General features: G+C 37.9%; 1 long non-coding RNA gene across 1 annotated transcript; it reads left to right on the forward strand.

Annotated features, from left to right (window-relative positions):
• The first annotated feature begins 1402 nt into the window (after positions 1–1402).
• LOC116466474 (uncharacterized) lies at positions 1403–13937 on the forward strand. The gene is made up of 4 exons (XR_004247566.1): positions 1403–1433; positions 3064–3133; positions 12675–12716; positions 13778–13937. It is a non-coding gene; the product is annotated as an uncharacterized LOC116466474 (long non-coding RNA).
• Positions 13938–24982: the final 11045 nt, after the last annotated feature.

The raw sequence follows: 24982 nt of genomic DNA on the forward strand, positions 1-24982 counted from the left end.
CCAGTACGAGCCATGAGCCAGTTGAATCTGAATGCGAAGATGGAACTAGGACCGACCGGAGTCATGATGCTTGATGGACCAATGCTTTCTGATTCAGCTCCTCTCTATCCTGAATACAACAGACCTTAATAGTTAGGCAGGAATATCATTGCCCCTATTCAGCATGAAGAAGTTACAGAAGACAGACCTTCATCCTTCTGCAACCCCTGGGATTAAGGGTCCTCCTGTAAAAGGGAAAAGGGAAATATGTGGGAAGCATTCAAACCAGAGTGACTCCAGTTTGAATAAGGGCTAAGAAAAATGAAGCTGGATCACCAGCCGGCAATTAAGGGCCGCAGAGCCTACAATCACCTTGCTCAATTAAAAGAGGCCACCTTTTATGCTAGTAATAATGATAGTAATAATGATACCTTCTTTTTTACAAAAAAGAGAAGGGGGGTATGTTGGGAAAAAGCTGAGTGTTGGGAAGAAAGCTGAGGCAGGGCTTGCGCAACGTCCTCTGGAATATGTCTAGACTTGCTGGCTTCTTGCTTCTAGGCCTCCTAGGCTCTAGATTGATTGTATTCCCATTATCTCAAGTAGCAGAACATGTTGCATATAAATGCTAAACCGTCACAGCTGTAGATCATGCACCTGCCATTTTGACCCCCCACATTCTCACCACCTGTTTCTCTGTTGGATTACCAATAAATAGTGTGGGCTCCCAGAGCTCGGGGCCTTCACAGCCTCCACAATCACGATAGCCTCCTGGTCCCACTTCTCAAACTGTCTTTTTCTCAACCCTTTGACTCCACCGGACTTCGTTGCCCCCATGACCTGGTGTTGGGTCTGATCACCCCAATAGGAATCCACTGGAAGCATGGCTTGATGTTTCCTCCGAAGGGTAACTTTGTCTTGGAAGATGTAATTTCCACATGGTGACATTGTGTGGGGCAGAGACATTTCTTCTCAACTGCAGCAATTTGAAGCTCTAATTCAGAAGCAGACACTCTGTTCTTTATTGGATTCAGACTCTCAGGAATCTCTGTTTATAGCTACAACCTGGAGATTCCCCCATCTCTCCACCCCAACACAAAGTTCTAGTCTCAGAAAAGCCTAAATAAATAGTTAAGGAAAAGCTGAAGTGTAGCCTCTCAGCTGTTTGTTTTTCTTCCAGCATTTCTCTGTGATAGATTTTTAAAACACAAACAAATACAAAAAACCACCCACAGTATTTTTCATTCACTCCAATCAAGGGATGAAGCCTACTTCTCTGCCATTGGAATCTAGGTGTGGCCATGTGACTTACTATGGTTAGTGAGGCCTAAACAAATGCAGTTCAAGCAGAGTGTGGCCAGTGTTTGCACCTTTGAGCTCACTTTCTTTGCTGCTGGGAATTCTTTTGTCATCCCGTGAATTGGCCCAGGCTGGCCTCCTGGAGTATGACAGACCAGGTAAGCAAGGCATGCCAAGTCTGCTGAACCAGCTAAGACCACAGACACATGAGTGGGGCCCTCCTACACGATCCAGTCTTACCAAGCTGGCTCATATCAGAACTGCCCAGCTGACCTACAGAATTATTGGGGAAAAGTTGCTGTTTTAGTTCACCAACATTTGAAGTGGTTTGTTATGCAGCAAAAGCAAACCAAAATATTTTATTTAGTTCCCGTATAATATAAAGCTGCAGAATAAAATACTGTTTAATAGGGGTTACTTACATGAGTAAGTACTCTAAAAGCAACACGGCTTAATGTTTTGTCATTTTCTTAGGGAAAAAAATTATGCAAATTTAATATATGGTGTCCTGGCGAGTAAGTAAAGCAGGTGATGGATTATGTGGCAGCACATATTCACCTATGAATACACTTGATTATGTATATTAAATAGTAACTATTTCTTACATTTATTGGTATCATCAGTTTCAGAATAAAGAATGGGATGAGGGCTGATTGTTTGTTTGTTTTCAACTTACTTATCTTGGAAAATACTACCCAAGAAAACACATTTTCCTTGAAATAGGAAAGAGCATTCCACTGGATTTTACTCCTGTTTCCATAGACACAATCACGTGGGTTATGATGTGTCCAACGGGGCTTCTGTGCAGGAACAGCTTTTCTTGTGTTTTACTTTAGCAACATGGGTCAGTGACTCACAGAAGAAATGTGGTTTCCTTCTGAGGAGGAGAAAGAATCAGGGTTCCAGACTAGATGGTATGTCAAGTAGATATGCAGGTGGATTTTACTGTTCAAAATTGAAGCATTGGGTCAGTGTTCAAAGGATTGGCATTGGGTTATTTATGGCTCGCCTCACTGATACTAAGCACACCCTTGCCTTTCTGATCACACTTGCTGAGTTATTGCCATGAGGTTGTGTGAGCTTGGCACACCAAACTGCTTGACTCTCTAATATGCTATAAAAACTTATAGCCACATGGCAGCAGGCACACTTCCCTTTACATTATCCAACAGATATGGACCAAAATTAGAAAATTGAGACATTTGGCTTTTTTTTCCCCTAGAACAGGGATTTATTTAGAAACTTATCTGAAGACACTCACTTTTGAAATGCTGAGGAAATTGCAAACAATTTATCACACAGAAATATTTGGAAGCATCCACATCATTAAAAGTGTCCCTTTCTAGTTTATAACTGAAAATCAAATAATGATCAACAACGGTATTGATTTCTTCCTAGGCAATCTTCTTTTGAATCGCTAATTCATTAAAGAACCATTTAAACTGATAAGGTCCATAATTTTCATGGTCACAGATCTTCAAGGAGAAAATATGATTATTTTTAAAAATGTTCTAATATGGTAATAGACTAATGTCACTTAAAAATATTGAAAAACCTGTATGAATCAACAAACATGCAAGATTGGGAAATTTTTAAACTTGCACTTTTTTGTGTGTAAGATATGTATAAATATGTATACAAAATGTATGTACAGTGTCTATTTCTAATCTTTGGGCATTAGTTAATTTCAGAGTGAGGAATTTTGGAGACAGAGTATTATCATTTCTTGTCTGTTTATTAGGTTATTTTTCTTGAAAAATACTATACAAGATAAACCTTTCTTCCTAGAAATAAGGAAAAAAACAACTGACTGGATTTTCCTTGTTTCTACAGATACAAGAGCCAAATGACTTTTGAGGTAAGATACAAACACTTGTTTTTATTTTTTTAAATTGTGTTTTAAATTCAGCGGGGTACATGTATTTATTTGTTACATGGGTATTACATACATAATGCTGGGGATTGGGCTTCTAGCATACCCATCACCCAAATATTGATTGCACCCCACTATTACTGGATTGCTATCAATCTGTTTTCTTAGGTCTAATAGTATTTGTTTTATGGATCTAGGTGCTCTGGTGTTTGGTGAGTGTATATTTAGGATCGCTTAATCTTGTTGTATTGAACCTTTATCATTATATAATGCTTTTCTTTGTCCTTGTACTGTTGATAGTTTGAAGTCTATTTTATCTGATATGTGAATGGCTACTCCTGCTCACTTTTGTTTTTTATTTGCATCATACATCTTTTTCTATCCTTTTTCTTTGAGTCTCCATGTATCTTTAGCCAGTACATGCATCTCTTGTAGATAGCAGATGGTTCGGTCTTGTCTTTTTAATCCAATTTGCCACTTTATCTTTTAAACAGGGCAATTACGCCCTTTATATTCAAGGTTAATATTGACATGTGAGGTTCTGTTACTGTTGTAGTGTTATTAGCTAGTTGTTCTGTAGTTTTGATTGTGTTTGGAGTTTTTCATTGCTTTATAGCATCTCTGACCTTTGTATTTTTAGTAGAGATGGGGATTCATCATGTTGGCCAGACTGGTCTCAAACTCCTGACCTCAAATGATCCACCTGCCCTTCAGCCTCCCAAAGTGCTGGGATTACAGGCATGAGCCACCACACCTGGCCATCATATGTATGATTTCCTGATGGTAAAAATTGTCCTTTTGTTTCCATATTTAGAACTCCTTTGATCATTTCTTATAGGTTCAGTCTAGTGGTGACAAATTCTCTCAGCATTTCCTTGTCTGAGAAAGACTATTTCTCCTTCATTTATGAAGCTTACCTTGGCAGGATATAACATTCTAAAATTTTGGCATGTTTTTTCTTTAAAGGGGCAAAAAGTAGGCCACCAATCTCTTCTGACTTGTAGGACTTCTGCGAAAAGTCTGCTGTTAGTCTGCTTGGTTTTCCTTTATAGGTGATTTGACCTTTTTCTCAAGCTCTCTTTAAGATTTTTTTCTTTAGCATTATTTTTGGGCCTTTCTAGCAAGATTAGGGAGATTTATCTAAATTATTCCCTCAAATAATTATTCTCTCAAATAGTTGTTTACTTTTACTTCTCTCTCAGGAATGCCAATAAGTCAAAGGTTTGGTCACTTTACATAATCCCATATTCCTTGAAGTCTTTGGCAAACACTTGTTTTTAAAAGGCAACAAAAGTCTTCACTGTGACCTGCAGAAGGTATTCTTATCCTGTCATTTAGAAAAACAAATATGTACATTTGAATTCATTTTATTTTGTCTTGCCTTAATCTTTTTCCTTATCTTAAAATGTTGTTCACCCATTGCTTTCTCATCTACACCCCTCTTTTTATTCTATTGTGACCAATACTGGTGTCATTGTGTAGCATGATTTTAAGCTTCCTCAAAGTTTAAAGATTTTCACTTAACATGGAAACATTTAAAACAATAATACTTACTATTGACATTTTTCAGTGCAAACATAACTAACCTAACAATATCACTGACAAAAATTCTACTACTACTACTGACACTGTCAGTAGAATAAGAAGAAAAGCCACAGACTAGGGGAACATATTTGCACAAGACATGTCTGATAAAGGACTGTTCTCCAGAATATACAAAGAAATCTTAGAAGTCAACAGTAAAAAAATAAACAACCTGATTTTTTAAATGAGCAAAAGGCCTGAACATATATATCACCAAAGAAAATATACAGAAGGCAAATAAGCATCTGAAAGGATGCTCCAGGGAAATGCAAACGACAATAAGATAGGATACCACTACATGCCTGTTAGCGTGGCCAGCATCCAAAACATTGACAACACCAATGCTGGGGAGGATGTGAAGCCATAAAAATTCTCATTTGTTGCTGGTAGAAATTGACATTAGTCAATCAACATCAGGAGAATGTTCTTTTCTGGGAATTTAAGCTGAAGATAATTCCTAAAGGATAAGCCATATGAATATTTTAGAGCCCTAAATGTACTTTGCAACATTCTTTATTATAAGAAAAACAAAATCCTAAACATCCAAAAATTGGAAAATGTGATTAAGTAGATTTTGATATGTGACAGACTGGTATACAATGATTAAAATATAAATCTAAAAACGGTGTATCATTTAGAATGTTTACAATATAAAGCTAAGATAAAATTCAGATTTCAATGCAGCATCTGCACGATGTTTACATCTGTGTCAAATTATATGTGTATGTCTTCAAGAACTGGAAACAATCTGAAAAACATAAATCAGAGCAGAATAGTGAGATGTTGAGACATGAATGCTTTTAAAAGTTCTTTTATTATTGGGATGTTTACTATCAATGTTTAAAACTTGTATCTACTTTCCTTAATAAACTGATACTGTAATTGAGATAAAAGTAGCTGATAAAAATCTTAGTCCATAAGGTCCCATGATCAACAAATATAAATTTATTTTCCTGTATATAAAAATTAGTTTCTTTTGGGGGCCCCATTCTCTTGAATCTCAATCAGTCCTGGGTGTTGCTTGTGATTTCTTGGAGGCACACCATTTTTTTTTTTATCTTTGTGTTGTAGTCCCAGGTGATTATCTCCTCCTTCCTTATCTTGATCAATTGGATTCTTTGATCATCCGTTCTCTTAGAAATATTGGCACAACTCAACCAGCGCGGTGGCTCACGCCTGTAATCCTAGCACTTTGGGAGGCCAAGGCAGGCGGATTACCTGAGCTCAGGAATTGAAGACAAGCCTGGGCAACATGGTGAAACCCTGCCTCTACTAAAATACAAAGTATTAGCCTGGTGTGGTTGTGCACGCCTGTAATCCCAGCTACTCAGGAGGCTGAGGCAGGAGAATCGCTTGAACCCAGGAGGCGGAAGTTGCAGTGAGCCGAGATCGTGCCACTGCACTCCAGCCTGGGTGACAGAGCGAGACTCTGTCTCCCGCTACCATCCCCCGCTCACCCCTCCCAAAAAAAATATTGACACAACTCAGGCCTGGTGCGGTGGCTCACGTCTGTAATCCTAGCACTTGGGGAGGCTGAGGTGGGCAGATCACTAGGTCTGGAGATTGTGACCATCCTGGCTAAGCTGGTGAAACCCCATCTCTACTAAAAATACAAAAAAATTAGCCAGGCATGGTGGTGGGCGCCTGTAGTCCCAGCTACTCGGGAGGCTGAGGCAGGAGAATAGCGTGAACCCAGGAGGCAGAGCTTGCAGTGAGCCAAGATTGTGCTACTGCACTCCAGCCTGGGTGACAGAGTGAGAACCCGTCTTAAAAAAATATAAATTGGCAAAACCCGGATGGGCATGGTGGCTCACACATGTAATTCCAACACTTTGGGAGGCCGAGGCGGGTAGATCACCTGAGATCAGGGGTTCGAGACCAGCCTGGCCAACATGGTGAAATCCCGTCTCTACTAAAAATACAGAAGGTTAGCCCGGCGTGGTGGTGGTTGCCTGTAATCCCAGCTATTTGGGAGGCTGAGGCAGGAGAATCGCTTGAACCTGGGAGGTGGAGGTTGCAGTGAGTAGAGATAGTGCCATTATACTCCAGCCTGGGTAACAAGAGCAACTCTGTCTTAAAAAGAAAAACAAAAGGAAAAAGAAATATTGGCACAACTCTCAGACATGGGAACCCACATATCTATGCTCATCTGGGCTACAGTTTAAATTCTGGTTGCTTTCCCCTTTAGGCACATAGGATCATGCAGAGCTAAAAGGGAGTGGTCAAAACTCTGAAAAACTCTTTCTTATCTTCCTTAGTAGAAATCCCTAAACAATTCTTTTGCCAATGGTTATACCTGCTGCGTAAAACTCTAAGGTCTTGATGCCCCACAACCAAGTTTTACTTTGAAAATGGTATGTGGTTCACTCATCACCCAGATTCCCATCCTCACAAGAAATTTGATCATGCTTGCTACCCCAGCCTTGGAGTAGGTAGCAAAATGGAGAGAGAGAATAAGTGTGAAGGAGAGAGAGAAAGGAAATTTAGCAAAATATTGAGTTGGTGATCCTAAGTGAAGGCTATATATTTATTAATTGTATAATTTTTCAAGCTTTTTTATTTTGTCATTTTTCAAAATAAACTGTTGCAAAAGCAAGAAAGAATGGAATAGCTGAATTGGAAGTCAACAGTATAGACATGTCTTTTATGGAATTTTGGTATGATAGAGGAGAGAATTAGGATCGTGAATGGGACAGAAGGGAAGTGTATAATTTCTTGCTCTTTATGTTAAAAAAAAAAAATCTAGTCTGGGAATGGTGGCTCACGCCAGTAATCCCAACACTTTGGGAGGCCGAGGGGGGGCAGATCACTTGAGGCCAGTAGTTTGAGACCAGCCTGGCCAACATGGAGAAACCCTGTCTCTACTAAAAATACAAAAATTAGCCAGTTGTGGTGGTGTACACCTGTAATCCCAGTTACTTGGGAGGCTGAGGCAGGAGAATCATTTGAACCCAGGAGATAGAGTTTGCAGTGAGCTGAGATCATGCCACTGCACTCTAGCTTGTGTGACAAAGTGAGATCCTGTCTCAAAAACAAACAAAAAAACCCAGAAAACCAAACAGGTTATTTATACACACATCTATAACTTCAACTACATATTAACATTTGCAAACACTTGGAAAAATTTCTACCTCAGAAGTGGCTTTTGTTTTATTGTGTCCCCATAACTTTTTTCCTTTCATTTAAAAATATTCTACCATGGTAATAAAGACAGAGTGGTACTGGCAAAAGTAAAGAAAAATAGATCAATGGAACATAATAGACAGCTAAGAGATAGATCCACATAATATATAGGTAACTGATATTTGACAAAGGGGCAAAGGCAATACGGTGAAGAAAAATCTTTTCAACAAGTGATGATGGACCAATTGGACATCCATATGAAAAAAATGGATCTAGAAACAGACCTTACACCCTTCACAAAAATGAACTCAAAATGGGTTATAGATTTAAAGGTAAAACACAAAACTAGAAGATAATGAGCAAAAAGCTGGATGGCCTCATTTATGGCGTGATGTTTTAGATAAAACACCACGTGTACAACCTGTAAAAAAAAAAGAAAAAGATAAGCTGGACTTTACTCAAATTAAAAACTTCTGCTCTGTGAAAGACACTGTCAGTAGAATAAGAAGAAAAGCCACAGACTAGGGGAACATATTTGCACAAGACATGTCTGATAAAGGACTGTTCTCCAGAATATACAAAGAAATCTTAGAAGTCAACAATAAAAAAATAAACAACCTGATTTTTTAAATGAGCAAAAGGCCTGAACATATATATCACCAAAGAAAACATACAGAAGGCAAATAAGCATCTGAAAGGATGCTCCACCTCATGCATCATTAGGGAAATGCAAACGACAATGGGATAGGATACCACTACATGCCTGTTAGCGTGGCCAGCATCCAAAACATTGACAACACCAATGCTGGGGAGGACGTGGAGCCATAAAAATTCTCGTTTGTTGCTGTTAGAAATGCAAAATGGTACAGACACTTTGGAAGACAGTTTAGCAGTTTCTCACAAAACTAAACTTACTCTTATCATATGACACAGGAATCCTGCTCTTCAGTATGCACCCAAGTGAGCTGAAAAATTACGTCCACACAAAAACCTGCACAATGATGTTTCTAGCAGCTTTATGTATCATTGTCAAAACAGGGAAGCAACCAAGATATCCTTTGGTAGATAGGTGGATCAGTAAACTGTGGTACATCCAGACAATGGAATATTATTCAGTGCGAAAAAGAAATGAGCTATCAAGCCATGAATAGGCATGGAGGAAACAGAAATCCATATTACTGAGTGAAAGAAGCTGATTGGAAAAGGTATGATTCCAACTATGTAGCATTCTAGGGGAAAAAAAAAAAAAAAAGCACTAGGAGGACAGTATAAAGGTCAGTGGTTGCCAGGGGATAGAGGGAGGGAGGGATGATTAAATAGAACACAAAGTTTTTAGTACATTGAAACTATTCTATATGATACACCGTGGTGGATATATGTCATTAAACATTTTCAAAGTCGATAAAATATACAACACTAGTGTTGCGAGAACCAAGCCAGGTCCAGCCGCATTTTCTCCAGGCCCAATAATGAGAAGCAGACAAACTAGGAAAGAAGAGAATTTATTGCTGTAACCGGATACAGGGAGAAGGCTGGAGATAAGTAATTCCACCAGACCAACTCAAAGCGTTACAATTTTCTTAGTGCTTATATAGGTTGGGGTTATGTGCCTACCTGCAGTATAGCATTCGCCTGTCTATAGGTAACTAATGTTTTAACTAGAAGGTCAGAGGCCAAAAAATGGTTGCTAAATCCGATTAAGCTGTGAGGGCCCCAGTACCTTCAAGGCCTGTCTACTGTGGTACCGGAGTGATTATTTCTAATTCATCTTCTTTATAGCTTGGTCCAGAGAGCTGCCTTAGACTCTACAATGAGTCTATTCAAACAGCTGTCTCTGTTACCTTGACTCGTCTCAGATTTTTGTCAACCTGAGAAGGGTCCTGGCACTACGAATTTAAGACTGTCTATTATTTTGGCTTGCTCCTGTTTAGGGAGAAGCCCATTCAAGGCTCCTACTATTTTATTTCTAGCTTTGATGTCTGGGCACTGATTTCCTAGGTTTAACTATTTGCTCAATGTCAAGGCAGTGCTGTGGAAATTTGTCTGTGTAACTGAAGTGCTATGTAGGCCTGTGTGACTGTCATACAGGCCTGTCTGTGTGATTGTCAGGGAGAATTGGCCTGGCACACTAGGAGTGAACACGGGGGTGTAAACTATGGATTGGGGTGATAATGATGGACTTGGGGTGATAATGTTTGTCCGTGTAGGTTCACCGTTTGCAACAAATGTACCACTGAGGGGCAGGATGTTGATAGTGAGGGAGGCTGGGCCTGCACGTGGAGGGGTTCTGGGAGTATACAGGAACCCTCTATACTTTCTGCTCCATTTTGCTATGAACCTAACACTGCTCCAAAAATAAAATATATTTAAAAGGGCAAAAATTCTAAAATTAGGGCAAATATAAGCTTGAGGAATAAAATAAGAACTAGTTGTAAGAATTAGTGAGCTGGTAGAAGTCACTAAATGCCACTTGTCCATTTTTTTTTTTTTTTTTTTTTTTTGAGATGGAGTCTCACTCTGTCACGCAGGCTGGAGTGCAATGGCACGATCTTGGCTCACTGCAACCTCTCCCTCCTGGGTTCAAGCAGTTCTCCTGCCTCAGCCTCCTGAGTAGCTGGGATTACAGATGCCTGCCACTATACCTGGCTAATTTTTTGTATTTTTAGTAGAGACGGGGTTTTGCCATGTTGGCCAGGCTGGTCTTGAACTCCTGACCTCAAGTGATCTGCCTGCCTTGGCCTCCCAAAGTGCTGGGATTACAGACGTGAGCCACTGTGCCCCACTAACTTGTTCTATTTTAATAAAAGATTTTCTATATTTTCATGAAAAATCTTTCTTTAAATCCTAATTCCCAGTAAATACATTTTTATTTTTGCTTGCCCACTAAATATTAAAAATTGGGACGTTTTTAAGAATGATATTGAAAATATTTTCTATATCTTTTGTTTGCCTAAATGTCTGTGGTCAGGATCTTTGTTGTAGTTAAACCTATTTAACTTCTTCCTCAGTGACTAAATGAAAGAATAAAAACATTCTCATTATTCTCTGATCCAATAAGCCTATGAATGTTGTGTCACTTTAATGGGCCAAATATTTGGAATAAAATCTTGTGATTGTAGAAATGAGATATAGATTTGATGGAAAAGAAATTGCTTATGAACAAACAATGACATGAACTTTTATGTAAAAATGTGAACATATACAAATTTACTGCATACTAAGTTTATCATTGAGAAGGCTGATTCATAGACTCATAGGCGGTGCAATTGTGGTGAAGAATGAAACATTCTACTGAGGTCACAGTATTGCTAATGGCAGCTTTCTGGTAACCTGTGATACCCCGGTCCCCTCAGCTAAATTCATCTTGTCCATTCTTAATGACAGGGAACACTAGGATTTATTTTACTTTGTGTTAAAGCCTGTGTGCCTTTCTAAAAGGCCTCTTTTCTATAGAAAAGTCTTGGCCATGCCTGAAGGTATTAACTATAGCAGACCTCCAGGGATAAGAAACACTTGTTCAGCTCTAATTATTTTATCAGATGTCAGCCTCGCTGCCTAAATGCCTAAATTCTAAAGCAAGTCAGTTGCCTTTCAATCAACAAGACAGAACCATCTACACCTGACAGATCCCCATCAGAAAACCCATGGAGACAATTGCTTCTCCAGAAGGATCAGAACAGGCTAGTTATTTATTTCCTGAGACTCTCTAACTTTCACCTTTTTTCATTCTGATCATAAGAAAAAGATACGCATGTGCTATATTACATTAACTCTTCCAGTGTAGCAATGTGTTCTCAGAACTACAATTTAATATTTTACCTGGTAATCCCAGCACTTTGGGAGGCCAAGGCGAGAGGATCACTTGAGACCAGGAGTTCAAGAGCAGCCTGGGCAATATAGTGAGACCTCACCTCTATTTATTTTTTTCTTAAATGTACTTTGCCTTGTATCTGGAGAAGTGTGTGAAATAATGTTACCTTAGACATTGCTTCATTTGTTGTTAATATATCAAGAGAGTTTGTTATGAACTTCTATCCTGCCACGTGAGAAATTCTTCTGAGTTCAGAACTGGGGCATGTTGGCCATTTCTAGTAATTTAGCATTCTATATCAAATGATAGTTATTTAACTCAGCACCATTGTCTTTTCACCCTGGCTGCCAGGAAGCTAAGTGATTTTTATGGCCATAGCTTCATTAGCCTTCTCTGCTTCCCATCTCTTGTCATTCTGCCCTTGTTTTCATTTTACAAAAATTCACTTTATCTCTCCAATATGACAAAACACTTTACAAACTCAAAGGCAATAAATCCCAGGCATGTTTGCTGAGCAGTTATGATGTGGTCATCCATGGCACTGAATGAGAATGAAAGTCAGATTCAAGATCCTGATGGAGGATCTTGGAGACTCACAGCCAGTCAGACACCCAAGCTACAACTGTCAGAAAATTAAGTACATAGAATAACAGAAATAGATACAAGTTGCGTGGGAATAGAGATGGAAAATATCTGTGTTTTGTTGGAGGAGAACTAGAAGACTTCACAAGAATGTGAACTCTTAACCTGGGTCTGGAAGGATGAGTAGGACATCGCAAGAAAGTATGTTTGTAATGTACAATGGGTCCTGAATCCCAGGATACAAATGCAAGATATATAAAACTTATTATCTTTTTTCTGTAACCAAATGCATCTCATTTGACCCTGGTATTGTGGTTTAATCTGAGTAAGTTGGTCTCTATCCTATGAGCCCATGAAATGTTCATTTGATTTAGGGAGTTCAAGAAAACAGTGGTTCTGATTCATTTAATATTCTTTTAAATATAGTGTTTCCTGCCTGGATGTTGACTTTTGAAGCTCAGATATTAGGTATTTGATTCTTTTAATTCTCTTTGTATTTTTGATGTGTCATCCCTTCCCAGAGGTAATAACAGGAAGATAAAATACAGAAAAAGGGGAAACCAGGTATTATTGTGCCCAGCATTGAGTGCCATAACAAAACAACATCCCTTAGTTGAGAGAGACCTCAGTGGCAAGGGACCTTAGATATTATCTCTATCAAGCTCCTTCACCCTCATTTTATGGAGTAGAAAATTGATGCTAAGAAAGGCAGAGTGATGCTCCCGACATTATCCTGGTCAGTTGGAATTGTGGGCTGCACTTTTTTTTTTTTTTTTTTTTTTTTTTGAGATGAAGTCTCACTCTGTCGCCCAGGCTGGAGTGCAGTGGTGCAATCTCGGCTCACTGCAACCTCTGCCTCCTGGATTCAAGCGATTCTCCTGCCTCAGCCTCCAGAGTAGCTGGGACTATAGGCGCATGACACCGTGCCCAGCTATTTTTCGTATTTTTAGTAGAAACGGGGTTTTGCCATATTTGTCAGGCTGGTCTTGAACTCCTGACCTCGTGATCCACCTGCCTCAGCCTCCCAAAGTGCTGGGATTACAGGCGTGAACCACCGCACCCAGCCTGTGGACTGCACTTTTAACCCCAGCCTCAGTAGTATTCCAGATCTCTTCAATATTTCTTTAATCTGCGGCACTAAAGAATTGCCAAAGGAGTTTGTTACAACATATCAATGATGCATCATATTTCAGGGCTTTATTGTCAGAGATTCAAATACAGAATGCGTTTTTACCAAGCTCTTCAGGTGAGACTAATGCAAAGGACCTGCCCTTTCAAGTACACAGAGTGAAAGTCTGAACTCCATAAGGGCAGAAGCCGATTTTTGTTAATCTTTTTATGCCCAGTGCCTACATAGCACATATTGTATAGAAAATGTGTAACGTTGAATGCATGCAAACTATATTTCTAAAAATACACACCACCTTCGTTTGTTGTTTGTTTCTAGCAAAAGCACTGGCAAATTTGTTCTTTACTGGAATATTTTGAATGTTATCTTCGAATTGCTATGTTTCTGCATTTCTTTATAGATCAGGCTTCTCAATACAAACAAGCTTTTCGACACAAAAAGCCATCAGCCTCAACAAAATCCCAGGAAGCAGAATTCAAGCAGTGAAGGATAATGTTTTGTTTAAGTTGTCAGTGTTCACCCTTCAAAAATGTAAGATATAATTCCAAATCAAAATCCAAGTTGCTTTTTTTTTTTTTGGTATTTTGTGATTTATTGTAGCATTGCCTTTATTTGTGAGGAAAATATATTGAAGGTTTTTTCTCATTAAACATGTAACTATGAAATATTTAGGTCAACAAAATGAATTTCTCTATATTTTATGAACAAAATATCTTAGAAAAGAGAGACTTTTTAAATAAATGAAGATTAGTGAGGATAATTATTTCACATATAAAAATTACATTTATTGGCTTCTAAGACCTAATCTACTCAATAAAATAAGTCATGATACCTTAATAACTGAGGAAAGTAGACATAAGTAAAAAAAAAAAAAAACACACACAAGGAAAGAAGTCTACGTGTAAGTATTCTGAGGTCAGGACTTTTTCAACTTTATCACAAAACTCGCAGGGCAGATAAATAGTGTTTCCACATTTTATAAAGGTTTCAAGGAAGCCTCAGTATAATCAACCCCTAACATATTATCTTCTAGATAGCCAAGTTCTGTAGCTCACGACACATGGCCCCTGCCTTCCAACTTTAATTAACATAATCTGGTTATCTTGTTCTGTAAAAATTACAAAAGTCCATTTCAGTGGGGTAATTGCAGGTGAGTGATATCCAAGACTGAGAAAATGTAGATTATTAGATTTAGCAAAATGTTATAGCATGATTCATATTTGTTGATTGTGAAAATGCTTTTGGGAGATTGAATTAGCAGAAAGAAGACCTTTTACAAGGCTCAGAGAAAATAATCTCAGGAGTGTAACATTGGAATGAATTTGCAGATCTAAATGAGCATGTCTAAAAATTAATATAACAAAAGAAGAGTAGTACATAAAAGTAGAAAGTCAGCAAATGAGCCAGATCGATTTTGACATTTGACAAGCAACTATTACAGTGAAAGTAATCATGAAAATACAAGCTGACTGTGTTTTTAGTGATTAATTCTGGCTAGAGTATGGCAAGTATCCAGATATTCAGACAAAAGCAAAATTGCTAATTTGCCTAAAACATATTTTTTCAGTGTAATTTGAATCGTTGTTTTCCTATATTACTAAACTTTCTCCAGATGGTTCATAATTTTGCTTTTAGAGTAATTGTTTTGTTTTTAAACTTCCACCTTATCTTTTCTCATAAAGCAACACTCATGACCAGATCCCAGAACATAATACTAAAATCACATTTCTTAAAAGTATTCTACTTTAAGGACACATCTTCAATTCAATTGAAACTAAGTCTTACACAATGGAATGATTCTCAAATTATTTAAAGTGAATTACTGGTGGCAGCATTGGTGTTAAGGGAAAGACCACTGGAACAGGCATGCATTACAACCAAAAGCCCTATTCCTCCTACCCTAATTGGCCCTCTATTTGGGGCAATGTAGCTTAGATTAAAAAAAAAAACAAAAACCTACTCAAGGTTTTGGCCGTAACTACATTTGTACAAGAAGATTCTGGTAAAATGTCAGGACTTCACCATCCAGCCCCTTGGTTACTGATAAAGTTTGGATATGTGTCCCCTCCCGCTCTCATGCTGAAATGTGATTCCTAACGTTAGAGGTAGGACCTGGCGGGAGGTGGCTGGATCTTGGGGGTGGATCCCTCAGGAATGGCTTTGAACCATTCCCTTGGTGATAAGTCAGTTCTTGCCAGTTAATTCACATGAAATCTAATTGTTCAAAAGTCTGGGACCTCCCCTCAACCCCTTTCTCTTGCTCTTGCTCTATGTGACTCACTTGTTCCCTTTCACCTTCTGCCATGGTTGTAAGCTTCCTGAAGCCCTTACCAGAAGCCAAGCAGATGTTGGTGCCTTGCTTGTACAGCCTGCAGAACCATGAGCCAATTGAACCCCTTTTCTTCTTAAATTACCCAGTCTCAGTTATTTCTTTACAGTAACACAAAAACAGCCTAACACAGTCACCTACTCTGCAGTTTTTCCCAGCAGCTTGTCTGATGCCAAAGCCACCCCTTTCATAGATGGAAGCAAAGATGCCATTCTGGACAGTGAACAAAGTCACCGGGATAGGGTGTTAACTTTGTTCTTTCACAGCACATTGCAGCTTTCTTTGTGCAAAAACAATATGGAAAAGGAATGGGAAGTAAGACATGCCGTACAAGACATAACACAATATGTCAGTGGACAAGAACCATTTTAGAATAAAACTAATTTTACATATTTCTCAAAAGTATATTTGTTCATCTAATAAAGTGATGGGTATTAAAGGTAAATAATGGGGAAGGGGACAAAAATTCTTCAGTCTCAGTAGACAATATTAGAAAGTTTTCTTTCTCACTCAGAGAACTACAAAAAGGTGATTTGTGGTGTGATTCTCTCAACTTCATCCCTACGCATATTATCTCTGTAAGATGAATCTTTTCTAAGACAGGGATTGCCCTTTTATGCTGACTGCATGCGTGCGTATGCATAAAATGCCACATTTCCAATTAGGATGTGTGTACTCAGGAAGGATGACATATCAGGGCTGTCAGCCTAAAAGCCCTACAGCTCAGGAAAATTTTCCGTATCACTCTGTGGACCTGCCAAGATTATGGGACTTATCTATTGGTTTTCTTCCTCTTCTCTTTTCTTCCCTTTCATTCCAAAGTCAACCTCTCTCTCAAATTGTGGATATTGTTATTTTGGATAGCTCTAGAAATAAAGTGAATTTGGTGATCTCTTTTACTAAAATTTAAATAATGTTTTCTCTTATCCCAGTAAGATGGACTCCCTGTTTCCCTGTTTTTCCCAACATCAGTTAGTTTCCAACAATTCAGCTTTTCATCTTCGTATAGAAAAATGTGCTAACATGCTATTGAAAAAGATTGCTTTCTATGGAAGAAACTACAAGGAGAAATTTGCATTTGAAGTTTAGCACTTGATAATGTCTTCTTTGGACATCTTAAATATTTTGCAGGTGGAAATGTTGCAATACATGTTAGTGGTCCACCCATTTAGTTAAATGACATCTAATAGGATAATGATGTAAGATCCTCAGAAAGACATTTCAAACCCTTGAAATAGAAATGCAGAGTTCAGAAATATACAGTATTTTTCTGATAGTTTCAAAATTCTTATATTGACAAACAGGGAAAAAGAAATAGGATGGGTGTGGAAATATTGGTATCAAGTTAGACTGTCAGGTAGAAATATAACTGATTTGAGTGTGCGTTCAAACAGCTATATCAGCATTCAAATGCATAATTTAGATTTTCACTAGGTTCAACTTGGTCGTGCATTTAATTATAAGGTATGAGGCCAGGTGTGTGAAGTTTGTAAGCTATGTGGCCAAGGTAGAGAATTTGTGTGCTGTTTTCTGAAAGCCTTGGTGATTCAAGCATCATAGATATGGATGCCTCCAAGTTTATCTGGAAGTATCATTCACATTTTTATTACTCTGAGAGAGTTAGATAAGATCACAGAACTTGAGGAGACACAGTAGACAATTCGGTCTGTTTTTTCTCCTATTCTCATAGTAATTACCATATTTTTCCAGATTGAGCAATCAATAATGCATTCTAATGCTTTCCATGTGGTTCTCTACAACGTTGGTGTTAATGTCCTCATCCTGCCATTAAAATTTCTTTTCTCTAGTTTTCTAATCAGACCAAGATGGTCTTTTTAAAAGGAAAGAAGCAGTAACTAGCTAATTGACAAAATACATTTGCTCTCCTTCAAAGCGTGTTGCAAAGAACAAATCAGCCCATAGCACTTAGTCCTTCTGATGATTTCGAGGGAGAAGGGATTTTATTATTCACCGTGGAAAAAATTAGACTATAAACAAGAAGGGCATTTTTTTTCCTAGCCTTATTTACTCAATGTGAACGTGAGCTTACATTTAAGAATGCCTAGTTTATCTGTTAAATTCTGACACCACCATTTTAATGCTATGATTGTTAGCTATTAAAGACTTTAATTTTATTAAAAGATTAATGAAATAGATTTGTTAACTCATAGTAGGTTTTTTTTCTTTGTATAACAGATTCTTGCTTTGAGAGATATTTATGCTCTCTTGCGAAATTAATGGAAACACAGAAAAGATTAAATGACTTTTTGAGGATCACATCAAAATTTAGTGGCTCAGTTCAAATCAGAAATCCAGATTACAGCCCTTTAAGCTTCAGGCCATGTAGTCTCTTATGTTCATAAAATAATAGTTCGCATAGTAAAGGAGAGACAGTGCAATTTATCTTCGCTCTTAGTCAATGCCATCAATTCACTCCATGCATTCCTCCTTGTTTTGTTGTTTGATTACTACAGAAAGATGTGTAACTACAGGTAAGACTTCAGTTGGCCTTAATAAAAATGTTTAATGCAGTATTAGATTCTAATATAAAATTTAGTTCTTGAATATAAATTAGGAAAATGTATATTCAAGAGATAGAAGATTTTTAAATTCTCAATACAAAAGAAAAGAATAAATTTCTTTGATAAATGATCAGGGAAGATTTCAACGTTTTCATGTACTTAGAAATGACATCCAGGTATGTTACTCTAATTGTTTTGAAAGAACAATCAGCATTATTCAAGTTTTATAAAATACATGAATGAGAACTGGTTATTTCCCTCAATGAACTTACGGTCATTTAGGGAGGATAGAACAAGTCCCTGCAAACAAAAACTAATAGTGCAAGACTAGGCATGATTAAGCACTATTATGGGCTGACTCTGTTTTCAATGAGAAATCAGAAGAGATGGAAGAATAACTGCTGCTGAGAATAATTGGGAATTTTTGTTTTATGCTTTAAGTTTTAGGGTACATGTGCACAATGTGCAGGTAGGAATGTTTCTTAAATAAGTTCAAAGTTAAACTAGATCTCAGTGGTTGGGAAACAATCTGAGGAAAGGAGGAGAGACGTTGTAGGTGGGGTATGCAGGACTAAGCGTAGGCTGTTGTCTGAGGTAGTACAAGATAGCTATGAGCTAGTGAGCAAAATGAAGTCTACACGCTCATTTGGATATCAATTGAGCAAATATTTACAGAGATCCTACTATGCTAGATACTGACAGCACAGAAAGAAAGAAAAGAAAGAAGGAAAGAAAGAGAAAGACAAAATTCCTATTTTATGTTTGTCCCCAGCAGGAAGCACATGGCATACCTAAACAGAGTAAGAGAGGAGAGCATAATAAAAAGTTTATTTACAAAGATGCTAGTGGGTTTTAGGGAAGTCAGCAAAGAATAGTATAATGCTGTATTTCTAGCAATAGTGGAAAGCAGTTAATATTTCTAGATTTGAAGGGACAGTGGGCGGGAGAAGTTACTGAAACTCATAGGGAGTAGATGCAGGAAAAGGGCTGCCTCACAAGAGATGTAGCCTTCAGCAGAGAGTCACAGTCAACTTGCAGTAATGAGCCAGAAGGAAATCTGGTGAATAAATAGGCCCCTGCCCCAGTCTATTAATTTCCTGTTAATGTTTCCCACTAGCTAACTCCAACTAGAAGGCAACGGGGCCACTTTGATACAGTCACTGCAGGTCAATGCTGGGGCATAGCATATAGGGAAGAGCAGCACAGTGTGTGTCAGGGATCCAGCAGAGAAGCAGGAGGATGGAGAGACAAACACAGATTTATATAAATATATATAACTGATATTCCTATGTAATTTAAGTGTATTAATTTATATAAGTATAAATTAATATAAATATAATTTATTTATAATAAGCTGACAGGCTAGAAACTCTAGAGGAGAATCTGATGCTGAAGTCCACATGTAGAATTTCTTCCTTCTCAGGGAAACCTCAGTTTTGCTCTTAAGAACTTGCAACGGATTACATGAGGCCTGCACAGATTATCAAGAATAGTCTCTGTTACTTAAAGTGAATTAAATATAGATGTTAACAAGATCTTTAAAAAAGTCTTCATAGTAATACATAGACTCATGTTTAATTAAAAAACTGCTTTCTATAGCCAAGCCAAGTTGACTCATAGAAGTAGTCATTGCTATAGGACCAACAGGTCCATACGCCCACCACTCAGGAACAGACCAACACCCTCAGACAGCAGGGATGCATCAGAGATAGAGTTTAATGATCACAGGAGTCAACCAAGGAGATGGGAGGAGACCCTCAAATCCATCTAGACCCTCAAATCCATCTCCCAGCGGGGCTGGGGTAATCATAGAGGATGAAAGCCTGGAAAATTGAGGTCATTGGTTGGGGAAAGAGGGATGAAATCATCAGGATGTGGAAACTTCATTCATTAGTGAGTCAGATTCTCATGGTGTCCTTCAGACCAGCTGACGTCAGTAGTTTCACTGGTACACAGGCCTTGAAAGAATATCTCAAATGGAAAACTTCACAATTTATAACGTTCAAGTTGTTATCTGCAAAACGGTTATGGAGAACTCTAATCTTGTAACAGGGCTACATGATTCCAAGGCAATAGAATCAAACAGCTATGAAGACCAAACAGCTCGGAGGATGCAGGTCAGAGAGTCAGCTGCCTAAAGATCAATGCTGAGTGTGCTGCAAGCTTGGCTTATTTTCTTTTCTCTCCCTCCCTTCCTCCTGATCAATTTTATAAAGTTTATAAGGGTGGTTTCACCATAACAGTCTCTATTCTTACGGAGCTTATATTTTGTATAAGAGAATACAGAAAATTTTAAAAATTATATATACCCTTCAATTGATGATAACTGCTAAGGAGGATAAAGCAGAATATATTGATCAGGAGGCAGGAGAGATGCTGTTTTAGACAGGATGGTCATGGACATATATAATCCACTGATATTTGTGCTGAGACCTGAATAAAGCTAGAAAGTAAGTTTCACGGATGTCAGGAAATTATTCCAGGAAGATGGTCCCAGCAAAGGCTTGGGCTTGCTCTGTTCAAGGATGAGCAAGAAGGCCAGTTGCTGGAGCTGAAGCAGTATGCAAAGAGTAAGAAAATGAGATCCGATTATAACATGAGGTCAGATTAGGACCTTTCAAGCGAGTTAAGGATCTTGGATTATATTTTGAGGGAAATAGAAAGCAGTTAAACCATTTCAAGCTGAAAAGTAATTTGACCTTTTTTTTTTTTTTTTTTAATGAACTTCTTTGGTCTTTGGGTAGAGAAAAGACCGTGGGCATCAGGAGTTGAAGCAGGAAACAGGTGGGGTGCTTTAGTCTCAGTCCAGGACTGGATGAGCATAGTGGTGATAAAGACCGTAATATACTCTGAAAGTAAAGTCAACATGAATTTCTTCCTAGATATAACACATACAAGAAAGAGAGAAGTCAAAGTTGGCTTGATATTTGGCCTTAGCAACTGAATTAGTAAAATTAGTATTTGCTGAGATGCAAAAGACTAGAAAGGGGCAGGGTTGGGGTTGGGAGAATGAGGATTCAAGAGTCCTAATTGGAAATGGTTAGTGTCTATTGGACATCCAGTTGGAAATGTTGAATAGGTTATTTGTGTCTGGAGTTCAGGAGAGAGGTCAGGGCTATAGATGTAAGTTTAATAGTTACCGACATAAATATATTGGGAGGAAAAGGAAAGAAAAACCAATAGATTTAAAGAGGTAATTTATGATAGATTAGCGGCTCTTAACAGTGAGGTGGAATAGCATAGACTTCAGGGTTTCTTACATTAGCAGTTTACACATTTGCCTCACTTATTACACTGTGAGCTCCTTAAGAGAAGAAACGGTGCCTTATTCATTTTGGATACTTAGCACACAGCTAAGTAACTAGTACATCATGGCCTGTTGGTAACTATTTATTGAATGAATGAATGAATGGAGTTAACTAATTGAAAGAAATTATAATATTAAGAACTAGAGCAGAAGCTAGAAAGCAGCTACACTCATATCACAGAAAGTTTTTTAATGTATGGAAATCCTTGACAAGTAGAAAAATAATATACAGGTTACTTGTTGCTAAACATTATATGAGATGTAAAAATAAAAGGATACTATTGTCCTCAAGGGACAAACAACAGGCATTGAATAAAAAAAGAAAATGAATAAAATGCATAATTAATGTTATCATAATTTAAAGGTGCATATGATTAGTTCCAGCTAAAGTAATCATGGGCCACTCTATAAAAGAAGTAAGATTGGAATGGGAACTTCAAGAATAATTAATCTTTTGTAACATATAATTAAGAAACCACATTTTAGACAATCAAAACATGAAGGTGTAGTAAGTATTCTAACATGGCTAGTATACAAGGAATAAATCAGGAAGTATAATAGTAGGAGATAAGACTGGCCTTGAATACCTAGGTAAACGTATGAATGATATTTAATGGGTAATATTAATAAGTATTAATATTATTTAGAAGATTCTTTTGTAAGTAATAGAAAATCCAACTAAAGCTTAAACACTGAGGAATGTATTAGTACCGGGAGGTCCAGCTATCAGACGGACCATGGGGATGACAACTCTGCGTGAGGCTCCATCCTGGCTCCTTGCTATCTCCTGGCTCTATCCTCATACTGGACATTAAAGAGCTGCTGCTATTGCAGATTTCACATCTGCAGAGTCCAGCATGCAGGGCAAAGGAAATGGTCTCCCTGTATGCGCCCCCCCCCTTTTTTTTTTTTTTTTTTTTTGAGACAGAGTCTCACTCTGTCACCCAAGCTGGAGTGCAGTGGTGCAATCTCGGCTCACTGCAACCTCTGCTTCCTGGGTTCAAGTCATTCTCCTGCCTCAGCCTCCCGAGTCGCTGGGACTACAGGCACACGCTGCCACACTCGGCTAATTTTTTGTGTTTTAGTAGAGACAGGGTTTCACCGTGTTGCCCAGGCTGGTCGCGAACTCCTGACTTCAGGCAATCCGCCCGCCTTGGCCTCCCAAATTGTGTATGCCACTCTTAAGACTCAGGAAGCAGTTCCAAGTGCCTCCAGCGAACTCCCACTCACAGCTCCCTTGCTCAAATTAATTCACCTGAGACTTTTCTTTCCACAACCAACTCTTCCTATCAGATCAATGTCCTTATTGGCTCAGATCTAGATTCCTGAAGCAATCACTGGAAAAGAGGATGAGACAACTGTGATTGAGTTAGACACTTCAGGGCTGTCCCAGGAGTGGGAGGTGGCACTGAATCAGATGTCACACTTGGGGCAGGGGTGCTGGGGCTGGAAGGTGAGGGAGTGAGACAGATATTGAGTAGGCAACTTCAGGGTCCACCCACTATAGGAACTACAGAGGAGTCACATGAACAGGTAATTCCATAGAATGCTAATTTGATGGCAATACAATGATTTCATGATTTGCAAATAAAATAAAATAAAAACTCAACTCATAAAATATCTTTAGAATAACACTTCGGGTAAATGTCTTCATTATCTAAATGTTGTTTATAAATCAATAATTTAAAAAACATCAAGAGAAAAATGGCCTAGAAACTTAAAAAATAAATACATATTATAAATACAAATGTTCTATTTATATGAAAAATGTTCTATCTTACCAGTATTCTAAAACTGTGAGCTAAAACATTAAAAAGTATAGATTTTTCTCTTTAAATTAGATTTTTAAAAAATACCTATTACTATTGAAGAGTTGTGGTAGTTAAAGGAGAAAGTATTATAATACTCCTGAAAAGAAATTTAGCATAATGCTTTAAGGAGCCTTATAATAGTCAATAATCCTATAATTACACCTCCAGGAATGTATCTTAAGAAAATAATCAGCAATAGATCTATATACAAAGACTTTCATAGCAGTGTTTGATATGGTTTGGCTTTGTCCTCACCCAAAATCTCACCTTGAATTGTAGTCCCCATAATTCCCATAATCCCCACATGTCAAGTGAGAGGCCAGGTGGAGGTAATTGAATCATAGGGGTGGTGTCCCCCATGCTGTTCTCATGATAGTGAGTGAGTTCTCACAAGATCTGATGGTTTTATAAGTGTTTGGTAGTTCCTTCTGCATTCTTTCTCCTTCCTGATGCCTTGTCTTTGAAGAAGGTGCCTTGCTTCCCCTTTGCCTTCTGCCATGATTGTAAGCTTCCTGAGGCCTCCCCAGCCATGCTGAACTGTGAGTCAGTTAAACCTCTTTCCTTTATAAATTACCCCGTCTCAAGCAGTTCTTTATAGCAGTTTAAAAATGGACTAATACAGTTTCCTATATAGCTGATAAAATCTGAAAAGACAATTAACAGCCAACAACAGGGAAATCCTCAAATAAGGATTGGTTCATACAATGGAAAACTGTGCAGACTGAAAAATAATTTTGATAATAGAGAAAAATTTTCAATATAATTGTTTTAAACATAGAAACTCATATACTTTTTAAAAAAATGTTAATGAACAGTTTTTTGATGGGAAGAAGGGTTTTTTAAATAATGGCCCTTTTGAAAGTTCCACTTACAGAGATACAGCTAACCTCCCTAGTTAGCTGTATTCCTAAGTATTTTAATTGTTTGTGTAGTTATTCTGAATGGGATTGGATTCTTGATTTGGCTGTCAGCTTGGATGTTGTTACTGTATAAAATGTTACTGATTTTTATACATCGATTTTGTATCCTGAAACTTTGTTGAAGTTGTCTAACAGATCCAGGAGCTTTTGGGCAGAGACTGTGGTATAAAATCTTATTGTTTGTGAAGAGAGATAGTTTGACTTTGTCTCTTCTATTTGGATGGTTTTTATTTCTTTCTCTTGCCTGATTGCTCTGGCTAGGGCTTCCTGTACTATGTTGAATAGGAATGATGAGAGTGGGCATCTTTGTCTTGTTCCAAGAATTACAAAACACTGCTCAAGGAAATCAGAGAAAACACAAACAAATAGAAAATTATTCCAAGCTCATGGATATGAATAATCAATATCATTAAAATGGTCATACTGCTCAAAGCAACTTAGAGATGCAATGCTATTCCTATCAAATTACCAATGACTACCCTGGAAGATAACCCAGGAAATACCATTCTATGCATAGGTCCTGGTGAAGAGTTCATGACAGACATGTCAAAAGCAATTGCAACAAAAACAAAAATTGACAAATGGGATCTAATTAAACTAAACAGCTTTTGCACAGCAAAAGAAACTATCATCAGAGTAAACAGACAGCCTACAGAATGAGAGAAAATCTTTCCAAACTATGTATCTGATAAAGGTCTAATATACAGAATCTATAA

The sequence above is a fragment of the Hylobates moloch genome, unplaced genomic scaffold (assembly GCF_009828535.3).
Source record: "Hylobates moloch isolate HMO894 unplaced genomic scaffold, HMol_V3 SCAFFOLD_4, whole genome shotgun sequence".
Classification (NCBI taxonomy): Eukaryota; Metazoa; Chordata; class Mammalia; order Primates; family Hylobatidae; genus Hylobates; species Hylobates moloch.